Source organism: Neopelma chrysocephalum, unplaced genomic scaffold (assembly GCF_003984885.1).
Source record: "Neopelma chrysocephalum unplaced genomic scaffold, ASM398488v2 Primary Assembly neopelma1_24, whole genome shotgun sequence".
NCBI lineage: Eukaryota > Metazoa > Chordata > Aves > Passeriformes > Pipridae > Neopelma > Neopelma chrysocephalum.
The window spans coordinates 26,013,771-26,034,347 of NW_020897693.1; the positions used below are offsets into that span (position 1 = coordinate 26,013,771).

Genomic DNA, 20,577 nt, shown 5'->3' on the forward strand with positions numbered 1-20,577 from the left:
GTCAAACCTTTTATTCCTAGTCTAATTTCCTATGACCAGATGCCACCCAGACTTCCAGGAAGGAAGTCAAAAGTGCTTTCCTGGAATCCAGTTATAAGCTTAACCCAGAACCCAGAAAATGGAAGATCAAATGTGATGTGACTTTACTCATATGTTCAACCATTCCAACAAAATCCACCAAAATTAAAAAAAATTAAACCTTTTTCCTGGACATTTTCAGATTAGTTAGGCCATGTCAGAGCATGGTAATCTTCAAGCCTTTGTTGGTTCATACAGGTAAAAGACAGAGAGACCAAAAACTTTGCAGGCTTGTGGAGTTGGTAGATATACAAAGCTCAGCTTTCAAGCTCTCCATGTTGACATGAGGAAATATGGTAATTTTGCAAAATACATTTGTATTGTTCTATTGGTCTTCATTTTCTCTTTCTCTCAGTAGAAAAACTCAGTTTGTGTATAGTCCTCCCATGGACAGAATGAAGGAATGGGGCTTCAATTAATGCTGCTTAGTGATATATAAAATGCAGTGCAATGGGTACGATATCTATGACCCAAAGTGTTGTGTTAGACTTTTAAAGTAACAGTATTCTTCTCACTGACAGAAAATTATCCAACATCAAGTTTAATTGTTTTGACTACTTACTTTAATTTCCATTTGCTCTACCCAGTAGAGCTGATGGAAAAGCAGGGAAAGTAAACAGAGAAAACTGTATCAGTTCACAAAAATTATGTTATATGAGATGAACAAGCTAAACTTTTCAGACAGCTTAGAGGTATTGCAAAAGGAAATATTTGATCCAACTGAAATTCCTACAAGTATCTGACACATTGCACATTTACATTACCTATTTAATGAGCTCTGTTTTAAAGTATTTTTCTTGAAAGAAAAGGCCAGATGTATAGACACTGCCAATCTTAGGATTTAAAACATTTAGTTTCTGATCCTGAGATACAGGGTGTACCCATAACTTCAGAGTAGCATCATGGGTTCATCCTCAATGTCCTATTCAGGACCTCTAAAAGATAGCTAAGATTTCAAGAAAAATTTAAGGCAAAATACATCAGGGAAAAAAAAAAAGGCATGGTGCACATCACATTATTTAACAGTGTTAAATAATTCTGGAGACTTTTCTTTAGTGATTCTATTTGTGAGAGGGGGATTTGAAATTTGACAGGTGAATGTTATGAGTGGGCTTTTGTTTCCCTTATAAAAATGTAAAAATTTGTCCACAATGTAAGTCTTAGCAAAAATTACAGTTCACAGATGCTTACTGAAGTCTTCCTGGGTTTTGATAGCTCAATGTCTAGAAATTTAGTCTTAAATAACCAGAATCATGAATCCCACGCCGTCTTGTGCTGGTGAGACTGCTCTCACGACGTGCAGTGACCATGCATACTATTGCGAGGCTGTTTCAAAGTACCTGAGATGAGAGTCATAACCAGGTACTGAAGCCATGAACTATTATCCCATACCTACTATTCCTTCTGATACCCAGGACTTTGATGGAGGAAGATGCCAGAGCTAAATGTAAAGGGGACCAAAGCTGTCCAAGGGAGAGAAGGATATAGTTTGTGTCATGCTGACAGAGATACCATGAAGCAAAGGAGGAGGTGAAGGAGGACTGTCTAAGTTAGGAGGCTGACAATATGCTGAGAATAAAGGAGACTCCAGGAATTGCAAAGGAATGGAGCTGGAGCACTGGGAGAAGGTGACTGTGAATTAATTGGGCTGGTAGGAACAGAGTGGAAGGAGGCAGCTGCTGGGACATGGACCCTGGGACTGGAGTAGAATGAGAGAAATGATGAAGGAAGAAGAAACACCAGGGTCAGTGAGGTGGGTAATGAAGGCTGGATGAAGAGCTGGGACCTAACTTAGCTGCCATTTTGCTGCAAAAGAGGAGCCTCCCACTGATGCACTCTTTTGAAAGCTTTTTGTAATGGCAAACATCGATGGCAAACATTAAAAGAAAAATGCCACAAGGCTTTACATTACTTCCCTGTGGTCCCTCTTGCCACATAGATGCGGGATGTGGAGGATACAAGTAACAGCACCCTGTGCACAGTCTCTGGTCTAGAATGGTCCACAGCAATGGAGAAGGACTATTTCAGAGGACGTCCTGCTCAGAGCTGGAGCAGTCCATGCTCCTTTTTTTCTGTGGGGGGTGCTGCAGATGCCAGCATGTACAGGCTGGAGCATGTTCAGTACAGATGGAGTCTTTGAAGAATTTAGCTGACAAACTCTTAAATGTCTTTACTGAACTAGTGCTAATTGAAAATTTTCAAAGGTTTATATCTTGGCCAAATGTGGGTGGATTTTCAAAGAGATGGCAAAAGGTACATCCCCAAGAGCAGGGCCATCCTTTCTCCAAATGTTGTGCTTCTGTTCCAAAGCACACTCTCCTCAATTAAATATAGCAAGAAAAAACATACCAGTATTTTTCTTTAATTTCATTTTCAGAAATGGCTGAATCATTTTTGCTAAAACTTTCCAAAATAATTGAGGCTTGGGCAAACATTCTGCAGACTAAATATCAATTTGGAAAGTGAAGTTTAGCAAACAGAAATACGGTCTTACAAGAGGAATACCTGTTCTGCCAGTAATAAACAAAAGGACAAACTTTAGGAGCCCTTTTCCAGAAAATAGGAAGAGAAGGACTGGTAGTAAGTTGCCGTCGATTTGCAGCGCTGCTCATGAGGCCATAATTTGCCTTTAAATGCACTCCTCATATTGAAATGCTTACACAGGATAATTCAGTGCAGATATTACTAGTGAGTGATTCGCCTGCATGGGAAGGTTACTTCTGTGATGTTGCCAAAGGTAGTGAGGCTTTGGCAGTTACATAGTGATAGCAAATCACCCAGTAAGGAAAATAAAGTTGCCTCAGAGCAGCTTTCATTTCTGTACCTAACTTGCTCAAAATGCTTGTAAACTTTCCATTGTAGAGTTAGCACGGTTTACTCATTCAAAGTATGTCCCATCCCCTCCCTTGTCACCCTTGCATGTGTTACTAACTTTTGGTTTTTTGTAGTATACTGACTGAGTGCCCCTCTGTAGTGTCAGAACTTTCATCAGGTGAATATTGACTTTGCATCCACCTTTACAAAAGATCTACAGGCTATCACTTTTTCTATTGCATCCAGACAAATCTAACACAAATTCTAACCATCATTATTAAAGAAATGATGCACACTTTTGAGTCTTCTGGAGAAACAGCACTTTTTGACATATAGCTAGAATACTTACCTTTATGTTCCATCCCCCACCCCCTTTTTACAGAAATGGTGGATAATACATTTCCCTTAGGGAGGATTTAAAAGCATTTTGTATTATGATGGCTAACATGTAGGCTCCTATCACTGTGGAGATGAAGCCTACTTTCACCAAAACAAAACTTACTTTCCTCTGGGTAGCAAGTACCAGACTGGAATAGGAATCAACATAACTGAGAATTTCCACAATAACTTCTGCATTGCTCACTTAATTCAGGTTGCGGGGAGCATATGACACTTCAGCATATTGGATGCCATAGACATGAACCTGAGATCCTTGAATTACAGTCTGGACCACCAAAGGTGTGCCTGAAATTTGCAAATGCTTGGTGTGTCCATGGGGATCCCAGAAAACTTGCAAAGCCATTGACCTCAGAAATGAGAGATGTTCAGCTGGGAAGGGACTGTAATATAACCTTTGGGAAGTAGTATTGTCCCAGGTTCTGTGCTATCAGATTCTTTCATCTAGCAAATTGGAATGAGGGAAGTGCTCAACCACCTTCTGTCAGCAGTATGTAACCATCAGAGGTGGAACTGAAAAAGTTTTTTGGGAAAATGGTAGAAGCTTAGAAGAGAAAGCAATCAGTGAAGAGTAACAGGCTTGTATGGATTTTATATACAATTAATTGAATGGGTCCTTGAATTGTGCCAGTTGCATGCCAGAAAGTACAAGTAGGGGCCCCCAGACTGGCCTTTACATGGAAAGCTATACATTGTACAAAGGTCTTGTCCAGAGTTTAGAGAACGTGTTAAGCTTTTGTATGTGGGCTCCAGGAGCTCTTCCTGTTCTAATTTGTATTGTGCTAATTCTTAATTCTAGCAGAAGATTGTGCGTTTGTTTTGTTAAGGAGGAAAGGAGCAGAAAAAAAATTTGCCCAGATAGCCTTAAGTATATTTCTAACCTTAAGAAAGACTATGTGAGGTATCTGTAAGAAGTCTGTCTCAAAGAAAGGTTCTTTACAGTTGCTCAGAAAGTAGTACAGCTTGAAGTATTTTATACCAGCCTATAAGGAACTAGATTTAAATTGGTGTGCAGTGAAACATTTAAATATACTATAGCAAATGAAATATGGTCCAACAGGTTTTTTATGGTCCGACTATGCTTTTTCTTTTCAATCACTAGCCTGGGGCAAACAAGTTGGCTTTAAAATGTCTATTTTAGCTATGCTTTTATCACCTCTGTCTTTTAGGAAGTTTGATTTCTTTTTTTCATTTCTTTCCTTTGATAAAAAAAAGAGCTGAGATCTCTGAATGGGTTATTTATCTCTTATGTTCAATCTATTTATCTGTCAATGGACATGCTGCTTTAGAAGTGTTTTATATTACTAATTAATTTAATTTCACATACTGTACTCCATGTTAACACATTTTCTATTATACACTATAATGTGATACAGGGCCTTCCCTCAGCAACCTTACCTTAAAGCTTTAATTGCTTTCCTCTAACCCTCAGTTCATGTTTGATTTATCTGATTTCTTTGTATAAAGATTCTCTGGTTTATAACATGTACACAAGTCATTAAATTGGTGTTGATGTTTATCTAGCAAACTTACCAACTGGTGATAGTATACATCCCTTTATGAATTTATGACTGGGCAATAAAAGAAGTGTCAAAAGCCCTGTTGCTGTCTCTGTCAGGTCACTTTGTTAGTTTATGTTTAGAAAGACAACATGGCCTGCCACTGACTTACACAGTGATTTGAAGGATTGACACCTGCAGTCAAAATCTGTTACGAATTTCCAGCCATGGACTGACTTATTTTTCCTTTTTTTGAGGGGAAAAGGTGAATAGATTGCAGAGGAGGAAAGGGCTAAGGCAGCTTGAGCACGTTTGAGGACAGCACGGACTTCATCTGACATGCATTGTTGTTTACATAAAGGAAAAGCTGAACCAAAATGCCAGATCCCCAAGCTATGTGAAGTTCAGGGTCTGGATCCAAGTATTGCAGCTTGAATTCTCTCTGGCTCTCAAGAACCTAAATGTAGATACTACATATTAAAATGCATGAAAATGAATGATAGTAAATAATCAATGTAGAGTGGGAAATCTGGTCCTTTGATCTGTCAGGTTTCATCACATAACACAACCATAAGGACATATGGTATTTTAAAGCTGCATTTGAAGAGATGCCTACGCTGACTTTTATCCTTATTTACAAATAGTCAGCAATAAAGGCTGTAATCTTGCAGATAACACTATGGGTGTGCATAAGTCTTCTTGTACAGAGTTCATTTTAGGATTGAGATGTGATGAATATAGCTAGGAAACATTTGGAAATGCATGCTTACTTTTGAATGCATTAAGCCCAATATTATAGCTCTTAAGTAATGAGTAGGTAGATGTATTTATATCTACTGGTTTGATTCAAATCCAGAAAGCTGTATTGTTTCTGCAAAACCTCTTCATTAGCTATTTCATTGTTACATTTACTTCCCACTCATTAAAACTCCATCCCACTTTACTTACATTTGGAAGATGTCTATTGGCTTCAGTGAGAACTAATTGCACATGAAGCGAAAGGGTTCAAATTAGGATTACCAATATATGACCACACGAAAAAGCAAGCATGAAATATTCTAATTCTTTTTAGATGCAAAGTAACTTATGAACAAAACCCATTGTGGCTGATTCTCACAAGCTTAAAGCATCGTGAAAGAAAAATTAAAATGGGCAAGGCTAATTAATTTGCTAAAATCCATTGTTAATGCAGTGTTTTCAGTCCTCCTGAATGCTGCTCTCATGACATTTGGTATCTTTCTAAAGAACCATCCCAGCTGTAAATATAGTTTTTTCTTTCCTCTAAGAATATAAGCTTGCTTTTAAAGAAGGAAGTTCCTAGACCTCATGACTAAATAGAAAGTTTGGAAGCCAAAAGTGCATACTCCTTAGACATTAAAGGCAAATAAAGATCAGTCAGTATTCATTTTAAAGTCCTTTTCTTAAAGCATCACAATTTTTAACTTTTCTTTAACTCTGACGTTGGACTGTTTTGAATGAGGGAGGGGGTAAGAAGTCAAGGGCTTTTCGGCTTTTCAGTTTTGGGGATTAGCAAGGAATGAGTGGCTGCATGGCTATTCTAAAGCCTTTTTAAAAACTGCTTCACATATACAAGAGGAGTTAGTATCATCTGGCAAATTGCTGCTGGATGAAATAGTAATCAAAATATGTGACAAAAGCTACGAGCTCTCTCTGATGACTCCAGCAGGGCTTATGCCATGGTGGGGTTATGAAAAGCATTCCTTTAAAGCTCTGCACAGGAAAGATGAGCCATGGGCTTCAGCCCATGAGCACTTTTTCCTAGCAGTGCCATTTGGTGCTGTGAATTCAGGGCTCCGTTGACTTTGGCTGATCCAAGCACTGCTCCCTGTCGGGCGAGCTCACAGGATTGGGCCCTTAGATGATACATGTAGGACTCTGGAAGACCAGCTTTTGCTGCTCATATGTTTGGCAGGCAGATTTGATAATCAGTGCTGTTCTAGAACCTTACACCATCTCAGTGAATATAAATTGATGGTGTAAAGCAAATGGGCAACTGGCAGGAAGCCAAACACGGAGGGAAGAGAAGACGGTTTATTGTTGAGGGGGCAGCCCGGTGTTCTGCAGCAGAGCTTTCTGTTCACAACAGCTCTGCAGAGCTGCTGAGTTCGAGTGTGGCCTCTGAAGTGTATGAAATAATAACAGTTTTATTTCTCCTGACACAAGCACGGAAGCTGTTTGCTGCCACCTCAGAACTGTTACCCTGCAATGCAAAAGTACCAACAAGGCAGGCTGGATGCAATGTTATTATAAACAGTGCCGCAGTAAACTTCAGGAAAAGCCCATTATACGGTGATAGCCTGTTTGTCAGGAGAAAAGTTCACTAATGTATATAAGAAGCAAAGATCTTTATTCGCTGATATGTCTGCATCTATTTTGTTGCACTTTTACCTTTATTTACTATGCAGGTGCTGCTGAGAAAAACCCTGGAAAACACAAAAAGGCAGGAGGCCACGTACTTAGCTAGTTTAAATTGGCAGAGAAATGCTGTCAATTCAAGGCAGTTGACACTATAGTCCATTGTTTATTGTTGCTTTTTAAAATTTCAGGATTTTGGGAGGGTATGGAAGGAAGAGAGTTTTCTCTGTGGTTGTTTTATTACTGTAAATCGCCGAATGAAAGGTGTTTTTAAAATAAAATGATGAATGAATGACAGCAGGAAAAAAATGAACATATGAACATGATAGAATTAAATTCCATTTTAACTCTAATTTGTTCTCATATGCAATCAGTTGCAGTAATATGAGCTGAGAATTTCGATGAGGCCTCAGGGAGTTTAACACCCATTTCTTATTTTGTTTTGATGGGATTAGCACCCCTAAACCTAAAACTTCTTTGAAAATCATCCATAATGTCAGTCCTTCCAAAGTGTCCTAATTCTTTCTGTGTGCTTAATTATTCTCAACAGAAATGCAAGTACTGCCTTTTGCAGTGGGAAAAATATCATCATTCATTCATCAGTCATAGATCTTAAGTGCCTTTCTTATAAAACTAGAGGATTTTTACTACCCTCCCTGTGCTCTTAAAAATCGGATGCTGATTGAAACGTCTTTTCTTGATGCAGAAACCTACTGCTATATTCTGTGAGCTCATCCCTGGGTTCTGTCATCAGCTATGAATGTTTCCTCTCATATGACATTGGGTCAGATATTAGGTATCTCTAGGCCTCCCTTTGTCCACCCAAAATCAGCTTCTTTTTTCCTTTCTTGCTTTCTTTTTCCAGGGAGTGATGTAGTAAGGTTTTCATTGCTTGTATTCCTTAACATTCATAAAGCAATTTGAGATCTCTGTCTGGAAAGTATTCTAAATATACAAAGATATTAAGTTATGTTAATTCTTCATCTTAATTTACTGGCGTGTTGTTCAAACCAAAGATGAAAATGGCACAAGTCTTCTGTAATGATACAGAGCACTTTGCAACTTTTTTTTTCTTTTGAATTCCAACAGAATATGAAAATTTTAAAACTTGTAAAGAAGATCCGCCAACTTTGCCACCATGTACTATCAAAAAGTGGAATAAGAGCAGGAATCAAGTTTGGCTGTTTGTTTTTTTAATTAATAGAAAAAATAAGTCAACTTGGTAACATTTTGTTGAGAAAATCATTGTTTGTAAAAAGCAGGTATGTTATGCAAATCAATTTACTGAGAGTCAGTTCTTACTTCCAATAAATAGATGAGCCAACTCCACTGTGGCTAGAAAGCCAAGAAAACAGCATATAGATTAAGATTACTCAAAACTTTTGTTCCTGCATAAAAGAGATGCAAATTGCACCATCTTAGTATTGCTTATGAGTAAAGGCCAAAATCTTACTTTTCCCCCTTCATTTAGGACACAAGGCTGAAAACATGCAGCTCTAAAATGTAGGTGTCCATATTTGACTTTGTAGCCTCTTCTTACCATGTAGCAGGGACTGTGATAGCTTTCAGTGATTGCATTTGGGACGAGTGTCCTGTCAACTTACTTGCAGAGCCAGTAGAGGCAAGTTGTTCACAAAGATGGAAAGAATAGGCTTTTCAAGGCTGAAAACAATAATTTTAAAAGCATGCTACTATTCCTATGTGGAATAGATTGAGGTAGAAGGCCAAGCACTAAGAGATCTTTGTGAAGTTTGCAGGAGAGGATATTTTAACCTTATTTAGCTAAAAAGAAAGAAGAGGATTAATTCTTTAAAATCAGTGTAGAATTCAGATTTCTGGACATTTATAAGTATATTTAGAATCATGTATAAGGACGCATGAGCATGTTCATCTGCTCTTTGCTATAGAGTCACACATCCATTTCCAAAACTGAAATGTGGGTAGGAACAGAATATCAATTTGTCTGTTTACTATTAAAGTTCTTATCCAATACCCACCTCCACAATTTCGCAAAGCCCCCTGGGTATTTTATCTTCTTTGCAGTGAAAAAAACCTTCTCCTCTTCAGCTGTTTCTTCCTGCTTAGTTTTAGGGAATTAATTATCATATGGTTGTTGTGTATTCTGAAAGTTATAGGATAATCCCAGTGTTTGAACACCACGTCTGAATCTCAGTCTCCACTTGGGCAGGACACATGGTGTGAGAGACAGCTGCTAAAAACTGTGCAGCTATTACAGTGTGCCAGTTTATAAGCCGTGAAGTGTATGTACCAGCTCACAGATTGTTGGTAGGAGTGTGGTACTTCGTTATAAATATATTTTATTGATTGTAAGGAGATTTTATTCAAAAGCTACCCAGAAGAAATGGGCAGTAAAAGATCAAGTTAATTGTTTGGCATTCATTTTAAATTGCCTAATCTCCTAAGTGTTTATGGGGGCTCCACAAGCTCCCTAAACACTGATATATTTTATTCTTACTTAGTGATAGTGGATAGTTGAGCACTGGATGTTCAGCAAGATGGTGGCCTCAGGAGAGGGCATCCAATCTTCATGGAGGGGTCAACAGGCTACATTAAGACCAGAGCTTAAATATATTTAGGTGACTAAAAATGCAGATGAGAACTTGTCAAATTGTCAAAAGTAACTAAATACATTGCATGCCTCATTCCCTCTGAAATCAGATGAATTAGCTACCTACCTCCTATTCTGTTTCTTCATACATGCCTTCATCTTTAGGCCCCTAAATATTTCTATGGTGGTATCAAATACTTCTTGCTTCTTTTCAGATTAATGACATCTCATGGCACCTACCATATAGTAAAACAGTATACACTTCTGAAAAAAAAATACTTTGAATCAAGACTTTCTAATGTGTAAACACTGTACATTCTTTTAATATTTTCCTATTAAATACTTTTTAAATGTTACAGATCTATGGCAGATGTTGCTATCTACTGTTTCCTAAGCATGTATGTGCTGAGTTGTGTGTGTATGTGTGTGTTTTCATGCTTTTTCTGTTTTAAGCCTGAGGAAACCAGCATATTGTGCTCAGTGGTAGTGGTAGGCAGAACATCAATGTGTAGAATATATTATTGCACCTAAGTCTCCTGTCAAGCTGTGCAAATACAAAGAGAAATGGGAAAAAAGTGCAAAAGCCAAATAACTGAGATTATAAACTGCTTTTAATACTTTCTAAAGTCTGAGGCCTATGTATAAATTAATTCAAACTCTACAGAAGAATTCTGAAACAAATCAGAGATGCCCAGGTGTTAGTCAAACCCTAATACGATTTGATAACACTGCCTTCCCTGGCATTCTCACCCCAGCCCTCTGAAAACCAGCCTCTCAGTCCCTCTGGCCATGGGTTTTCCCGGTACCCACACTTCCTGCTCTAAAACCCTTCCCTGCTCCTCAACCACCCTTTACTGTAACCTCCCGCAGGTTCACTTTTCTGTTCCAGATTGTCTTCCTGACACTGAGCTAAATCCTTTTCCAAAATAAAGCCTGTGTCTCACTGCATGAACATCCCTATTTCTCCTGAGCTCAAAAACACCTTGCAAAGCTACTTCCTCTTCCATGTGTTTGCCCTGTCACCTCACATACCTGAGCTGCTCTTCAGAAGCTGATTAAATTTAAATGTAATCATAATTAAAAAAGAGGCACAAGCACTAATAAACATAATGCTTTCTCAGATGCTTTATTCTTTTTAGACCCATATTCTAAAAACCCATGTGTAAAAGGGCCATTTCAATTCAAAGCCCTTCGCCTCCCCCTCCCCAAACCATAAAATCTCTTGACTTCTGCTCTAAACCTCGTAACAGTGACCACTGGCTCTATGCTAGCTACTAACATTCTTTATTTACTTCCTATTACCTGTAAAAACTCTTGCTTCCTCAAAGAGACAAGGTTCCAGGTCTTGCTTCTGTCAGGAAGTTCAAAACCTTGTATGCAAGCTGACAGTGTAGAAATTGCCAACTTGTGTCAGCAGTTCTACCCAGAGGCAGAAAAGAGGACTTTCCAGGAAGAAGAGAGCACATAGTCTTCTCTTCTGGCCTCACTGGGACAATAGCAAACAAAATCTACATATGCTTTGGAAAGTGCATATCCTTTGAAGACCTGAGCTGCAGATTCCCTTTGCAGAATTTTGGAAATGTTTGTAAATCTATGTAAATCCGTGGCTTAGAGTTCATCTTTGAGTTCAGACTTCACGTGAGATTTAGCCTGAACCACAGGAGTTTCACCTAGTTGCCACCTGAAAGCACCAGTTGCAGCACTACAACCAAAAGTCTTACAATGTTTGCCAAAACTTGAATGAACTCTTCAGTAAACCTGGCCTTAACTATGAATGGTTCAGGGTTTCACTATTATTGTGATGTCTTTGTACTAAAAAAGTTGTTGCAGCCATTGCCTTTGCTTTGCAAATTTAACACATATATATATATATGTATAAACATAAGCTAAATACAAATTAAAAATGTATATTAAAAATTAAAATATAATCCCTTATTTTGTGATAACTAGCTTTATTTCCTTATAGTAGGTCATGCAAATTTTCTGGCAAGATATGTCACTAGCTTATAAATTCATTAAGCTCCAGACCATACCTTACCCTTTCACTAGATCCCTGAAAAGAACTTTTGTGCATGCCAAACAGATATCCACTTGGTCTGTGGCTCTTGAAAGGTAAATTGCCAAGTTCCAGCAAGCAAATTAAGAGGTGCAATGAGAGTTAGCTGTTGCATTCTATCAAATCCTGCTACTGAATGTGTTGAAAAGCTTGCCCAGAGCCGTGGCCTCACATATTTATGGTATGAATGGGGGACACTTGGAGCTATGTATTGCCATAGTTCCCATTTCTTTTGTAATAAACTAGCTCAGCAGATGTAAGGTAAAAAGGAAATTCAAAGTCTCCTACTCAGAGACTAACCAAAACAAAGTTCTCTCTCTGGTCCTCTGTCTATGAGCCAAACTCAGAGCCAGACCTTTCTTGTACTGATTAGTGTTTTATTCTGTATGTAACCCAGTGAAACTCAGAGTGTTCTCAGATGGAATAAGGTGCTGCTTAATAGCACAGTGCAAGCATCAATGCCAGGATATGGCACAAAATACATTTAACAAATCTAACTTTCCATTTGTAACACAACACAGCTTAAATCATAGTATTATTTTTCCAAGTCACTTGTATAATTCTCTTGGTTTATAAACTTTGGTGGTGAAGACATCAGTTTTGGGGAGCTTACCTTTTCTTTTATGATAGATGTATTGCAATTTTTGTAGTATCAGTACCTAATTCACATCAATTGTAGAGTAGATTTTAATCTCCATACTTGTAACTTGGCCTGTGCCTGTGTTCTATAGGCTTCAGAGTATTTGGCATCACATTTCTGATGTGATTGGCACTGCCTATTCCACCTTTGTAGTAAAGTAAAAAAAAAAAAAAAGATGTACTAGTGAACTTTGGTGATTTTATTTAGCCTGGTGGGTGTACAGTAGCTCTGAATTAAAGCAGAAGCAAAAGATGAGCCCAAGATCTACAAAACAGTAGAACCTGAATGATCGTGGATTAAATTAGAGACTCTTAACAAAGCTCATTGAACTTTGATCTAGAAGGGTGGTGGTGAGGGAGGTAATACGTGTTTTTGTGCTTGTTGATACTTTCACTCATGTACTATATCAAGATGATTCATAAAACATTGACTACAACTTTCTACACCATTTTTGACCATTTCCATAACAGCATCTGCATCTCGAGAAAAAAATGGCTTTCTATATTAACCAGTAAAGGCTAATAAATTTAAAAATCCAGCTTCCATTGAAGTCTTCAAAGAACTTCTATTACCTTTGTGAGATAGTAGGTTGGCCCTTTAGCATACCTTTCATGCCTAACAGTGCATGAATCTTTTGTATTTCTAGCTTTATCTAATATTGTTGCTTAACTCAATTACATATAAAAGTGCAAAGAGACTCCTCACTCTTCACAGCTTAACCCACCACTTGTTGTTACTTGTTTATGAGACATTTTTCTACTTTATAGTCTTTAATCTGAAATTATATCATGTGCTGTAATAAAACTGAAAGAGATAATATCTATGGCATTTCCATTCCTCTGCTCCAGTGATAACATTATTTAACAACACTGGGAAGTTAATTAAGAAAGACCTCGCTATCATAAATCCCTTTTGCCTTCTTCATTAAATTAGGCTTCGCAAAGTATTGCTGAAGTTCAGAAAACTGCTGTGGACATTCGGTAACAGATACTTCACTGAATAGTCCACAACATGTTACATATTCTTTTACAGGATGGAGATGTATTTAACACTCATACTTCTGGAGTTTCACATGTTTACATTGGATTAATTTTGAATCTTCCTTTCCTTTGAAATCATTAGGAAAACATTTTTGCTTCTTGGGTATTTAAAGTATCTAGTCTTTTCATGGTCATGTTTTGTTCTCATTTACATGTTATATTACCCCTATTCTGCATTTCCTTGAATCCTTGATTTATGCAGTTCTCTATCCCAGCTAACAGAAGCCAGCTACTGATTGAATATACTAGTTGTTCGCCCATTATCACTCATAGTGAACATGGGTTTTTCCCCTCTCAATTGTAAATCTTGTCTATAGTGCAGAAAAAATGAAACTCGGCTTTATCTTTATGTCTTTGTGAACCCTGCATTCTTTCATAATGCATTTCTAAACTATTTTCTGTAAGAATTTGGTTTAGGGCAATCAAAAAAGAACCATCTCTGTAGGTTAGATAGGGGTTCATATTCAATTAAATCAGCCCTGTAGGAACTGATTCCCTGGGTATGTTGCAAGGCAGGGCACTGGGATTGTTTGGGACCAGATTTATGAAAATCCTTATGTGGTCCTGAACTTTTTGAGTACAGAATCTGAGGTTCTTTAGCTTATCCAATCTTGAAAAAATAGTCGTTCGGTGAGATGGCTGAAAGACAACTGTAACCACACTGTGTGGTTCCATTGCTAAACATGTCTATAAGACTCAAGAATCCTACTCCAAATTGGAAAGACTAAGTAAAAAGATCTGGTATTAAGTGACCATCTGACTCAGTCAAAGCCAGTAGAATAGGGAAGCGTGAAAAAACGTTGTGGAAATTAATAAATTCAAAATTTGAAAACTGTCATATACCTGGATCTTATATTTACAACCCTTTGTTTGGAGTACCTTACATCAAAACCAGAGACTGTATAGCATCGGCAATGGATATTTGCCTCCAAATTGTACTGGTGGGGCTGATCTTTAGCATAAATAGAGATTTCTGATAAGCCTGTCAGTAGGTAAAGGTTAACATTTTGAAGAAGAAAAATCTGGGGCCCACCAGACAGTTCTGCTTTCTTAAGCCATTAAAAGAGACACAGCTCTGCCTCCTGATATTAATGAAAGGGACACTCTTTTTAGTAGTGCTGATTATTTTCTCAACTTGCAGTTATTAAGGTGTTCTCATCATTCATATTTGCTCCAGGTCTCTCTCAAGAGATTAACAAAGCAGAACTTGATGAGACGCTTCATTCTAGATAAGAGAGAGAACTATTTAGAAGTAGTCTTTCTGTCTTATAGCTTAATTCTCTTCATCCCTGTTGGACCTTCTCATTATGACTTTTACTTCAGCAGTTACAGTATTATTTTTTCCTTTATTACTTCTGAGACTACTTTACCAAACTGATTGTTTAGTAGTTTGAAAGACTCTCTGCCTTAGCTTCATTATAGATTATGGTCTGCAACTAGCATCCTTAATTTTAGTTCATGTTGAGCTATATCTGTTTATTCTAAATATGCATTCCATGTTGTCTTTTCAGTCTTTTTTTGCAATAGTTGTAAACTATTACAGAAAACTCTTCAATATCTGTCTGTAATACAGATTTCTTATTTCAGAAGCCTTAAGTAACACTGTAGTATGTTTACTGAAAGGTTAAGTTTCCTAAATTTGGCTTCAAATCAAATTCTAAGGAAGACAATGGGAAAACTCTTACTGACTCAATGGAAATAGGGTTTTATATCTAAATATCTAGAAGATATCATAGAATATCTAGGAGAAGAAAATTGCTGTAATACTGTTTGGTTTTATTATTAAGCATTGTGCTTTATACCTGGAGACTGACTTGAAAGCCATCTTTCCAACATCACTGTTCCTCTCTCCAGTACTTCCTCGTTATCTAAAATACATTTTGAAAATCTTCTCCATCATTTAATCTTTTCCATTTACCTATTTTTAATCTATCAGCAAAATTTAAGTCTAACTTTGAGTGTGTGTCTCTTCTGTAATTCATTCTGTCCCACAACTGCAACAGAAATATTTTCAGTTAGCTAACTTTAGAGTCTTATGAATTGCAACCTTAATATTTTCCTATAAAACAGTAATTGCTACATTTTCTTTTCTGTTGTTTTATTTGTTTTGTTTTTTTTTTTAATTAGGTGCTAGCTACAAAGTGCACCATTAAATTTCTTACGATCCTTGTCAGATATTCTTCCATTTTCTATACAGATTCTTTTCTCCATTCATTACATCAAGCCATCCCATTATTTATCCTACTTTCAGGGAACTCACTGCCTGAAAATTCTGAATTAAAAGACCAGAGTCAAGGGGTCTGTTTATTGTTATGTATCAAAACCCCTGAAATGCTTGATAGCTTTGCAGGAAATTGGGACAAGAGTAATACATTAACGTTTTCACCAGAAACCCCAGTTCTTCCCAGAAAATAGAGCCAAATTGTATTTGGTTGGTGATAATGCTCATTGTCGCCCTTCTTGTCCATATGGGAATAGTCACTATTTTCAAAATCACTGTATGGGCTGCTCACCCTCCTTTTAATTTACTTGAAGAAAAATTTTCAGGGGGAAAATTTGTATAAGAGGTTACAAAATGTTTTTCTTCTTACAGTACTGGAGAATATGGTTCTCTGTCACTTGTTCTGTTTCCATTGTGATGATGGGAATGTTTTTACCACAATACTGCATGTTATTATTTTATTAATCATCTTTCTTCCATTCCTTAGAACATATTTTTTTTCCTGTAAATGAGCTTCTCAAGCTTTCATCCTGCAAACCACACATCTGGTCATCTTTCTTTTTAGTTGTGTCTAAAAGCAGCCATATGTCATCAGCAACCCTCTCATGTATATTGAACTTCCTTAGTACATCAGCTTGTCTCTTTGAATGTGTTACCTGATGTCTTTAAAGTGGCAAAACACAGAAAAGTGGGTTCTCCTAGTCCTTTGTTCATCAGACCAGTAAGAGTCAAGAATATCAGAGAGACAGTGTTTAGGCCTGTGTTCCATAGCTATTGTAGCTTTGTTTTTTGATTTCTCCTTGCTTTAGTTCAACTAGCAGAATATGGCTCAAATCAGCTTTATGCTATCCAGTAGTAAATTATGGCTATCTTTTATTGATAGGGAATGCCCAGGACTACCAAGTGCTGGTGTGTTTGGTGTTAGATCATCCACAACAACTCTGATTCTCCAGCTCAGTCAGTCTGTTCAGGTGCTTTACTATGTGCTCACCATTTTTATATGGGTGGCCTTCTCTGGGAATTAACAGAGATATAACAACAACCTTTCTGCTCAGAATGTAGGCATCAGTGCTTCAGAATCATTTCAATGTGTCTGGCAGCATGTATGCACATAACAGAGAAGGATATTTATTCTAAGAAAACTAGATCAAACAGCCTAGCTTCAATTAAAGTTTGAAAAGCGTTTGGTTCAGGAGATACCCTCAACCTTTTCTAAAAGCAATCTTGGTTCTGCATTTCTGTATGTGAAGGTCCCCCTTCTCCTTCACCGTTTAAAGTGGCATTACACATTTAAGAGATTGAGAAGATTTTGATGTGATGAGATGCACGACATCTTAGGTAACTAAGCCCATGATTTAAATGGAATCCCACCAATGCATCAGGGGAATGTGCTCATAGCACTTTCTGTTGCTGTTGAATGTTGAAACTGCTGAAATGTAAATGGTTTCTCTCCTTAAATGAGTTGCAGTGATCACATAGAATCAGAAGTGCACCCATTTTGGAGCTCAGTCTTGTATCTGAAGCAAGGCCTTATCACCTGTAAATAGAGCACTAAGTGTTTTGCGGCACTGCTATTTGACCATCAGTAGCACTGAAGAGTTCATGAGATACCCATGGTTACCTTTGTGACAAAGTGATGATATATACTCAGTAGAATGGGAATTTTTAGAGGTGGTAAGATTTTCAAAGCTCTGTCCTTTTTTATGAGTGTTAACTCATTTTTTACTGTGATTCACATTTAAACAGATAATTAAGGAATGCTTTTAGTAGGCTAAGAAAAGTTAAAGGATGTCAGTGTATTCTTTAATACTACCTTTTGAAACAATATCTTGCATTTTGTACTCTATGCTTTTTAAGGGTGAATGATTTAGATTCTTTCACCTCCTGATTAGAAACTCCCATCTGTGTTCCTTCCTCTGAATTTAGCTTTCTAAATAAGAAAATAAACTAATCTTATATGAAATTCTATAACCTGTACCTCGGTCTAAGTAAAATTATTACCTATATATATATATAAACTCTCAAGTCTAAAACCAAATCCAACTATGCTGGGCATAGATGACACATAAAGACAACTGTTTATTATCTTTTAATTTATCCAAAGCAAATTGACCACATTTACACAGAAAAAAATACCTTTAAATCACACAGGACAGCACTGAAAAACCATCATTAAACAGCTCAAGATCTTGCCTGTACATTTGCAATGCATTTGGCAGGGTTTGGGTCATGAAATCACAACCCTTAGATGTTCAGAGCAAAAGGAGCACTGTGGCACTCTTCTTCAGCACATATCTGTGTTTTTAAGGCTATAATGACACTCACCTGCAAGAGTGTCATTTACCTGCAAAGCAGGTAAAGCTGTGACCTGTACCTTTAATTCATCTCAGCTAGTTCCATGATGATGAAGTGATCTATCATCATCGTAACCATACTAGAGGCTGTATTCCTACCAGAAAGTTTAGCCACTGCAGGTGTGACTGGAGTAACATCTCCTGGCATCCAGCAGTGTACAGACTAAACTATAGCTTTTAGTTAAAGAATATGGAAACTGACAACAAATTATTATTTGTTGTTGTCTTTTTCTAGTTTTCAAGTGCAAGCGTACCAAAGTTTATTTTAAATCTGAGCCAGTCAGACATTTAGTAATATAGATCAAAGAAGAAATGAAGGCCTCCCATGCTTATTATTTCAATATGATGTCTGTTCTAATAAAGTGTAAGAATGCCTGTGATAGACTAACTAGTAGGAATTTTCTGGTTCTGTAGTTTAGCCTCAAATATATACATATATTTGTAAATTAATCAGAAACATATTGTCGTGGTTTCACTTCCTCGGAAAGCTGATTGTTTTCAATCCTTTCTTTAATCTTAGAAATATGGTGGCAGTCTGCCAGCACACTTTCAGATAAACAGTCCACTTCAAATTTAAAAGCCGTAGAATCACTGGTTGAAGGGGGGAAAAAATCAACAGAAAACAACACCATTTTTTTCTCTCTCTCTTCCCCAAAATGTAGAACATTATTTAAATAAACTGGAGTTGTTGTGCTATTGTCCCTCACTCTTAATTAGGAATAATAAAAACCATCTGTGCAAGGTGAATTTTGATAAGATCTAGGCTTTTAAGTGTTTGTTGATCTTGTGTGTACCAATTTTCAAATGTCTTAATAGCTCCAGGATGGCTATCACACTGAGTAGGCTCACTGATTTCCATCATGCTCTCTGCTGTTGAATGAAATTCACTTTATGCGTGGTTATATTTTGACTAAAATTTTTAAAACATACTATTCCTTGCAGTATAATAAGTATGTAGTTGGATGGAACTGTTTCCATTTGGAGGAGAGGTTTTTTTTTCATAACACCAGCTCCTTGCGGTTTGGGACCAAACACAATTAAAGTGAGGAGTTGTTTTACATGAATTGCATACTGGACAGCGTTTCTGTGGCTGCTTTCCAAGGGCAGGATTTTCTAGTCTCATTTTACCCATTTTTGGGGCCCACGTTCAGGATAAAGAACCCACCCCCCAACCCAGAAGAGGAATGCTCAGAAATGATTGTCTCAAAGCCTGGAAATGAAAGACAGGATTTCTTTTCTTTCAACCTGTGTTTTCAGTCAATTAAAATTTGTACTCAGGGCTTTTCAGTTTGAAGCCACCCCTGTGTCTGTGATGAGCAATCCTTCTTGTTTGTGCAGTCATTCATTATCTCCATTACCGAGAGGAGAATAGAGGACAATTACATTGTTTGGACGAATCAGAGTGTTAGGAGGAATATTTATCATGGTGGCAGAGTGCAGCACCTGACAGCGCACGATTGATGGCCAGGAATGAGTGTGAGTGGCCAAAGCAGCCTCATATGATGCAAATTACTGACTGTGGATTCCAATTTATCCTGTTCATTTTTCTTGCCTTTGCTGAAGACTATTAGTGGTTTTTGAAGCAGTGAAGGGGTCATTACTAATGTGGGCTAGAAGCAGGAGGGGGAAGGAGGGGAAAAGCCTTCTGTAATTACACAGCCTTCAAGAAAAGGCTGCAGGCCTAGCCAAAAAAGTGTCAACACTTAGCAATCAGAAAAATTTATTTTCTTTTTATCCTTAACCCATATTAACTCAACATTATCATCTTTCTTTGTTAATATTTGCAGAATATTAAAAGCTTGACTTCTATATTAATACAGATCTCTTTAACCCTTTTTGCTGTGATGTTGCTTTGTTAAATGTCAATTCATCAATGGTATTAAACAGTGCCTGCTTTTAAAAGTGTAGATAATGGAAAATTAAATATTCAGTCTTCTTAAAAAAACTAATTTGAGATGACTGATTATTTCTTCTGCAGAATGGTAGGTAGGGCATTTGAAATATGAGAAAAAAATTATTGAAGTAGAGGTGCAAGAGATTTCTGTGTTAAAATGTAATGTCAGTACAGGAGAAAATCAGTTTTATTTGGGGTGTTTAGGTGGTGTGATCTGTAAGCACCATCAAAACCCCCTGAAAGGTTCATTTTGCTGTATAATGAATGATGTGCATTTAAAACATATGCATATTTAATTTAATGCCTGTTCAAACCCTACTCAGTCAGCTCTCTGGGGTTTATACATGAATTAATGATCTCCAAAGGCTTCTCCTAGCTATCACGATAGAGCATATTATGTGCATAGTAGGTGTATAAGGTTTCCCCAAAAAGCTCTTTATAAAGGAAAGGGAGGTAGGAAATAAGTTTAATCCTGTTTATTTTTTCATCTGAAAGTTAATCTTGAAGCCATGAACTATGATTTTCTCCCCTTAGTCATAGGTAAGCACCAAGTAATCCACTCCTTGCCCCATAAAAGGTTCAACACGTATATTGGCAATAAACCCAACAGTAATTGAATTGGTTGTCATGACTCCTAAGA

General features: G+C 37.3%; 1 protein-coding gene across 1 annotated transcript in view; it reads left to right on the top strand.

The window, feature by feature from the left end:
* Positions 1-20,577, top strand: part of MEIS2 (Meis homeobox 2) — a 124,364-nt gene that overhangs the window by 41,170 nt on the left and 62,617 nt on the right. The gene's annotated exons all lie outside the window — the stretch shown is intronic.